The following is a 6,145-nucleotide window of genomic DNA, read 5'->3' as shown; positions in this document are numbered from 1 at the left end:
TCGCCGCCAGGGGGCGCAGGGCGGGACTTTAGAGAGGGTCGGAGTGATGGAGTGAGGGCCGGGGTTAGGCTCCGGCTGGGGGCTGGGGAGACAGATCGGGTCCGCCCCCGAAGGGTCGTGTCGGGGGAGCCGGCCGCGGGACGCCCCGGAGATCCCCTCTGCCCAGCTAGAGGGGCGGAGCTTCTGGCTGCGCCGCCGCACTCGCGCTCTTCCCGAGCCGGTCCGGATGGCCCGCCCACCGGCTAACGCGCACGCGCAACCCGAGCGCCGCGATCCAGGCTCCGCCCCCCGCCGCCGCCGCCGCGTTCGTGCCAGGTCGCGGTCACGTGACTCGTGGCCGGAAGACGCGCTGGACCCTGTACTGCTGGTTCAGGGCCAGAGAACGACCGAGCCGGTGCTGAGAGAAGGATGCTGCGGCGTCCGACAGCAACGAAACCCGCGGGAGGGACAAACAAAGCTTCAGTAAGGTAAAAACGCCGATAAGGGTACAGATTCCACGCAGGGAAATTACGCCCCGCCGACGGACCCGAAGGCCAAAGCCCAGCGACCCGCAGAAAAATGATGCAAAACTCCTCCGTGAACGAGTGAAAGGTGGTGTCGATGCCTCTCAGGCAGGACAGAGGTGCCTTTCCCGGCGAGATCAGCCGAGCCGCCGCCAGCAGCTCGGAAGCTGTGAGCCCGGCTTGGGGGGGTGGGGGTGCGCCCCGGACCCGCGGGGGGCAAGGCGAGGCGGCAGGTCCCAGCAAAGCTCGGTGTGGGCGCCTCCCCCAGTTTCCCAGCAAGGCGTTCGCCCCAGGAGACACCCACACGCAAAGCGACGGTGGGCGCGTCAGTGTGTACATGTTCCTTGCCCAGACGGAGCTTTAGATGCAGAAGCAGAAGCCATGGCCTGGATGCCCAGGTGCTGTGACAGTGGTGCGGGGCAGTCGTGAGACGGGGCGAGGTATGGTTTCTTTAGAGTAAAAAAGTTAAAACAAGTGTACACACACAGTGCTGTTTTGTGTAAAGCAAAGGGGAGAGAATAAAATTCAGAATCCGTTTCTTGCAAAAAGAGAAACTTAAAGTATAAATAAGGGATAAGTTGGTGACATGGTGGGTGGGTGACAGGGGAGTGCATTTCTAAGTGAAGTGACAAGTGTTCAAGCACAGCCACGTTGACGTTTAGAAGTACGTGAATGTCTTAATATTCAAAAAATAATGGGTGGCCTCCCTGGTGCCCAGGGGTTAAGGGAGCTGACCCCACACAGGGCCCTGCAGACCTCTCCTGTCTCCCTGCTGTTCCTCTCAGCAGTGTGTTTTTGCAAATGTGCCCATTCTGAGTCCCACTCAGTCTCTGGTGATTTCTCTCTCTCTCTTCCCTTTTCCCCCCACCTCTGGCCTACACCCTAGTTCTTCTATGCCAAAATAAATAAATAAACCTTTTAAAAAATAATAAAATCAAGGCAACCAAGATGAGGGAAAACAAACCTAAAATTGAATACAAACAGAAGTAAGCAAATGAGCTAAAGTGTATTTAACCACAGGAAAGAAAAGTGAACCCAAATTACTTTTGAAGGCACCTTTACCATACATCTGTGTGTAAACAAACCAACAAGGCTAAAGAAAATGTGAACTTCCTTAATTGGTAGTGATCTGGGATAGCACTTCTGAGAGTATTTTCTATGTGTTGCAGGAATAAACACATCTGTAAATATATTGTGGGTTCTCTGCAGGGGTCTGGGGAGCAGATCACAACCCTGAGCACTCCTGTGTCCTTATCTTGGTGACTAAATTCTGAGATGGGACCTCTTGCCTCCTCGCTTGTAGCCTTGGGAACAAGAACATTAATGATAGTGCACATAAACCACTGTTTAATAAATGACGACGAATCATCACCCAACTCTCTGTGCTTAGTTACTTTTTTGTTTTAGCCTTTGTCTCAGTAATCCGCTGATGACAAAGCAAAACCTTTTCTGAACCACAAATTAGTTGAACCGAGTTGGCACATGGGTTCGAGAAGAATCTTGAGCTTATTCCGACCTTGTCCTCACTGTAACACTAAGCTCTCTGCTCTGGGTAAGATTTGTTCCCCATTTTCTGATCATGTGATGAATAAAGAAGGCTCCAGAACTTCCCCCACCTCCCCTCCCATGCTGCAGAACTTCCCCTTCCCTCCTGCTCCAGGTCATCCCTGCATTAGGTCCCTGTGTCCTGTGAAAGGGAAACACCTGTGAGGTCAGCTTTCTGTCACGTATGCGTCAGTAAGTCTCAGGCGCAAAATCAGTGCCGTGGTTAGAGTCCTCACGTCATGTCAGGTGGTTAGAGTCCTCACGTCATGTCAGGTGAGACTCAAGAAGCTACGGCTGCTGGACGGTAACAACACCAGCTTCCAGAGCTGCTTTGGGAGACAGTGCATCGACGGGGGGACATGGGCAGCAAAAGGGAACCAAACATTGGTCACGCCAGCTAAGGAGCTGCTGAAATAGTGATGGAGACAGATCAGGAGGACGCGGGGCCACGTGCCAGGCTTCTGGGCCAACCTTGGAGAAATTGAGGATCAAGATGAGAAATGACAGCAACGAATTCTCACGGTGGAAAAAAAAAATCCCTATATTCAACATGGCACTAAAGAAGCAAGTAAACTTACAAGCAAAGTAATACACGTGAAAAGGACAGCTTTTCTTTACAGAAAGCTAATAGGTGCTGAAGAGACGAGAAAAGTTGCTGCATCGCAGCGGCTCAGGTAGCAGTAATTGCGGGGTACCAAGTGCACTGCCTGGAAGATCGCCTCGAGAATCACCCACACACTTAGTGGTGACAGGTTAAGTGGGAGCCGTTACAGCCAGATCCAGGATCTCCCCTTAGCCATGTGATCAGAGCAGCATCCCCTGTAAGGGGTGAGCTGGCATGAACCGGAAGCACGTGCCCTGAATGGGTCATAGGAATCACCCAGCACTGGAATTGAGAGCCTAACGGCAAAATAAGGGGCCTGCCTCTTACTGACAAGCTCAGCAAGGACGAAGACTAAGGAATCAGTTCAAGGGGATACAAAGCCATGTGTCCTGCTTTGAGTTGGGAAAAATACTGCTGTCCGGCTGTGTTTGGGACAGTGGTGGTGTGTGCCTGGGCTGAACTGTAGGTTCAGTGCTGGGCTGGCGTGAATTTTTCTGAACTTAATGGTGTCTGTGTGCTTATGTAAGACATGGCTTTCATTCTTTGGAAATATACCCTGGAGTGCATAGGAGTGAATGGATGATTTTGAAACTTAGGTGGTGAAGGGAAGGAAAAAGTCTTACATCTTGTAAGTTACATCTGAGTGGTTCTACAACTTTTGTGTGTACTCCCTTGCTGAGCACTTAACATTTTACAATTTGAGAAAAATCACTCTTGTAAACTTGCTATTTGTGGGCTGTTGCTGAAAGCCCACACTAGCAGTCTCAGGAAAGAAGGTTTATTTGGGCCAGTTGTGGGCCGGCACTCCAAGGGAGGAGTAGGGAGAGAATAACCAAGAGGAGTAGGGGAGGGAGGCCCGAAGCTCAGAACAGCCCAGGTGGAAGGCACAGATGAGGAGGTCGAGGCCCAGGTGATCTGCAGTCGCAGGCGGCATAAATGGAGTGGGAGTGCGCTGGGGTCCTGGGGGCCGTCGCCTCCTGGATGTTATCACAGGCCAAGGTCAGGGAGCCCTTCTGCCCCCCTTTGCTGCCTAACGGTACGAACATCTTTACAAATAGAGTCTCTTATTTTGCTGTCATTTTTTAGGGTAAATGCCCAAAGTTATGACCACCAAGTCCAAGAGTGTAAATTTAGAAAAAGGAGTCGTGATTCAAGACACTAAGCGTGATTGATTTAGTGAGAAAGTTTTTCCTAAGAGGCAGGTGAGGGCAGAGGGTAACAAGAGCTGGTGACTGGAAGCAGCTGCAGGTGTGAATGTGTAAAGGACCCGCCCCTCACTAGGAAGCCCCCAGGCCACGCTCACAGTAGATGCCTGACACTGGTCTTTGTTTTGGGACCATGGGTCTAGTCTAGGTGACCATGGCCTAAATGTAGGCATTAGACACTAGGGGATTTATGATTAGCTGGCTTGTGGCTTTAGAGGCTATTACTGAGAACCACAGATGTGAAGTTTGGTGTTCTGGAACCTCCTCATGCTCCAAGATGATTGTGACAATCAGTGTAAAGGTAAAATCAAAAAGAAAAAGTATTGTGGATCAAGGACATTTTGATTTGAAAACAAAACCACTGATGATGGGCGTATAAATCAGGGTAAGTACTTTGGAAAACAGCTTTATCTTGGAGCTGGAGGGGGTCTGGGCTGGGTGATCCCCAGAGACACACTTGTCTACCCCCAAGTCTGTCTTTTGGAGCAAACTAACTGGAAATAAGTTGATGCCCACCAGCAGAGCAATTGCTAAAGAAAGTGTGCATAAATAAATAAAAATAAATAAATCTTAAAAAAAAAAAGTGGCACATGTGGACGGCAGAGCAGTGAAAGTGGAGAAAGTGCAGCTGTGTCCAGGTCTATGTATGACTCAGAAGCTCCACATTTAAAAATGGCCGTGGGTATGGAGGAAAGAATTTGTGGATGATGAAAGGCACGTGACCAGTAAGATGACTGAAAAGAGGTCAGTTTTGCTAGAAATTTAAAAGGAGAGAAAAACTAACCTTTATAAACCTGTTTTTCACTAATCAGAATAGTAAAGATTTAGAAAGTTGTATTAGAGCACTTGATGTTCACAAGGATGTGCTGAAAGACATCTTCAATCTTCTAATAGAAGATAAAAATTATTCACATGTTGCAAGAAATTGACCCTATGTTCCGGTACTCAGTTATAGCCTGTGGTCGCCCTGATAGCAGCAGCAATGTAACCCACTGAGCAGTTACTGCAACAGTTACTGCAACTCTAGCCAAAGGTTTTGGGTAGGACCATTTTCTTCCACAGAATGAAAAATAATACACCAACCAGTCCATCATCAGGAGGATGACTCGATGAATACTCAAAACGTAGGATTTAAGATTTGTTTGTTTAGAAAATTCTCCAGATTTACTGAGAAGTAAATGACATATACATAAGCTTAGGTGGGGCTGCCTGACACTTCCCCCTCACCACCCTCAGCCCCCCCCCAAACTTTGCATGCAAACTTTATGCAGGGCAGAGGTGCTGGTAGGTAAGAGGATTCACCTGAGACAGAGTGGGGAGCAGCGAGGGGTCTGCTGTGCCATGTGGGTCACCTCCTGGGATGAGGTGGGGTGGGGGGCAGAGGTGAGGCAGCTACTCTGCTAGCCTCATAGTGCTGCATTTTCATCATTGCCCCGCGGATGCTTTGACTTACAGATCACCCACAGAGATTCAGGCTGCCTCCTCATACAGATAAAAGGAAAGAATACTTTGTTTTGTAGTTGTGAAAAGTCATGCGCTTGAAGTTGATGATCACCCCGCGATTTCAGCTCCAGGCATCCCCAGACACCTCAGCAGTGAAGCGAGATGTCAACTTGAGGTTTTCTCCGACCAGCGGATATGTGGCAGGTTCCCCCAGATGCTCCGCTCCGGAGATGGCCAAGAGCGGGGTCTTTCCCTAGTTTTTGGGTCTTTTAGGGGAAGTAGTCTTTTGGCATCACGTGAGTGAATCCCCTAATCCCCTAGAGAGGCCGGAACCTTAAGTCCCTAGAGAGATTCCTTCCATCCTTAGGGAGGCCCCTGTGGAAGTGGCCCATCATGAAGGAACAGTCGCGCATAAACCCAGCTCTCAACTCCTCTTGTGTAACCGAGGCAGGAAACGAAGCCCCCAGCGTAGACTGCGATCCCTTAACTCTGCACCCCCTTCACGGAGCATCCACCAAGAGGAACCCGGCCTGGCCCCTCTCTACTCTTTCTCTTTCTGCCAAACCTTCAACACGCCTCCCTACGTGCAAGGAATAAAGACACCCTCCCCGGCCCCCGGGTCGCAGACTCCAGGGAAGGCCAGCACTTGGTACTTGCAATTCCAAGCAGGGTGAGCGTGGGCGTGGGGGAGGCCTCATCCTGCCCAGGGGGAAGCTGCCCCCAGAGGGGCCATTTAACACTTGAGGTAGCCCCTAATGGCCGTGGAGGAGACGGGAGGGGTAGAGAGGGGGACGCGGCGACGCTGGGGTCTGGGCAGCCAGGCAGAGCAGGCGCTGGCAGCGGCC

This window comes from Condylura cristata, unplaced genomic scaffold (genome assembly GCF_000260355.1).
Source record: "Condylura cristata isolate star-nosed mole 26May11 unplaced genomic scaffold, ConCri1.0 scaffold00003, whole genome shotgun sequence".
In the NCBI taxonomy this organism is placed as follows: Eukaryota; Metazoa; Chordata; class Mammalia; order Eulipotyphla; family Talpidae; genus Condylura; species Condylura cristata.
Note: the sequence above shows the minus strand (reverse complement) of the source record.